At 40.2% G+C, this 1,931-nt stretch overlaps 1 protein-coding gene across 1 annotated transcript in view; it reads left to right on the forward strand.

The window, feature by feature from the left end:
* Positions 1-1,931, forward strand: part of LOC128248396 (uncharacterized) — a 6,980-nt gene that overhangs the window by 2,435 nt on the left and 2,614 nt on the right. The window lies entirely within an intron of this gene.

Raw genomic sequence — 1,931 nt, forward strand, 5'->3', positions numbered from 1 at the left:
AGTGTAATTTTCGGTCATATCCTTCCTAAATTATGTATATAAAATATGTTAGATTGCCGCGACGGTAAAATACACTAATTATTGCCCTATTTAGTTAAGTAGCAAAAACTAATAATACACACATACATACATATATATACGTGCATGTATATATGTATATATATGTATATATATATATATATATATATATATATATATAAAGAGAGAGAGAGAGAGAGAGAGAGAGAGAGAGAGAAACACAATATTAGGTTAAGTACCATACATAAATATATATAAAAGCAAAGTAGAGAGATATTCATTAACACACGCACACACACGCCCACGTGCACACACATGCACGTGCAAACACGCACAAGTGCACACACGCACAGCCACGTGTTCACTCATACATATATGCGAATGTGTATGCGTACATTAATGTATATGTATATGTGTGTATATATATATATGTCTGTATGTATGTATGTATGTATTTATGTATATCTATGCGTACACATATCTATAATACTTAAATTATAGCATTCGGATTTGTTGGCAAATGTTCCGTTCTAGAATGCATGTCAAAAGCAAATATATTCGCAGACATGTCTATTTGCACGCATACATACACGGATGTAAATACACACACACACACACACATATCGGCATTCGCCATGATAGATCGCTAGCCACTGAACCTTTTTCTATTTTCTCTCCCTGTTTATTTCTGTGTTCCTTTTTTGCCGAAGAGCGTAGGCTCGAAATGTAAAATACTTTTTGTGGTATCTCTGTGGTCTCTTTACGTTCCAAGTTCAAATTCCGTGGAGATCAGTTTTACCTTTCATTCTTATGAGTCTAAAGAATTAAGTACGAATGAAGTACCGGGTTCAATGCTACACCCTCTACTCAAAATTGTTAGCCTTGTCTCTAAGGCGGCAAGCAGGCAGAATTGTTAGTGCGTCGGACAAATGCGTTGCGGCTTTTCTTTCGGCTCCTTTCGGCTCTTTAGGTTCTAAGTTCAAATTCTGCCGAGGTCACCTTTGCTTTCATGCTCCCGCGATCGATAAAATAAATACTGGTAACGATGTAAACAACTTGTCCCCTCCCGTTAAAACTTGCTGGTTTTGGACCAAGAAAGATCTCCCCAGAGATCGATCACAAAAAAATAGATGACATAACAAGCCTTGACTATTGAGATCGACTCAAAAATCTCAGGCTTTACTCCCTCCAACGCCGCCGTGACCGCAATATCATCTGTATCACCTATATCATCTATATCATCTGATGGAAAACATTCCATCAATATTGCCCAAATGATAGAGGTATCATCTTTAAAAATTCATATATGGCTTGGCCCCTGTGCTATCTATCCACTACAGAAATTGTATTCGTGTTGTATCTCAACACTAAAACAGAACTATTTCCCCTCAACTGGCCCTGCTCTCTTCAACATCGTGCCAGCCCACATAAAGGAGGAAAGTGATTTCAAAGCATTCAAACGGTCCCTAGATGATTACCTCCGACAAATACCAGACAAACCACCCACACCCGGATATGTCTCTGAAAACAATAACCCTCTGCTCGAATGAGCTATAATGCCCAAGAGCTGACTGTGTATCTCTTCCATGTGGTGCTATTAGTGGAGGCGCAATGGCCCACTGGTTAGGGCAGCGGACTCGCGGTCGTAGGAGTGTTTATTGAGCGAAAATACCTAAAGTTCCACGAGGCTGAGACAGGGGGTGGTGGCGAACCCTGCTGTACTCTTTCACCATAACTTTCTCTCGCTCTTTCTTCCTGTTTTTGTTGTACCTGTATTTCTAAGGGCCAACCTTGTCACACTCTGTGTCACGCTGAATCTCCCCGAGAACTACGTTAGGGGTATACGCGTCTGTGGAATGCTCAGCCACTTGCACGTTAATTTCACGAGCAGGTTGTTCCATTGATTGGATCAG

Source organism: Octopus bimaculoides, chromosome 7, assembly GCF_001194135.2.
Source record: "Octopus bimaculoides isolate UCB-OBI-ISO-001 chromosome 7, ASM119413v2, whole genome shotgun sequence".
Lineage (NCBI taxonomy): Eukaryota > Metazoa > Mollusca > Cephalopoda > Octopoda > Octopodidae > Octopus > Octopus bimaculoides.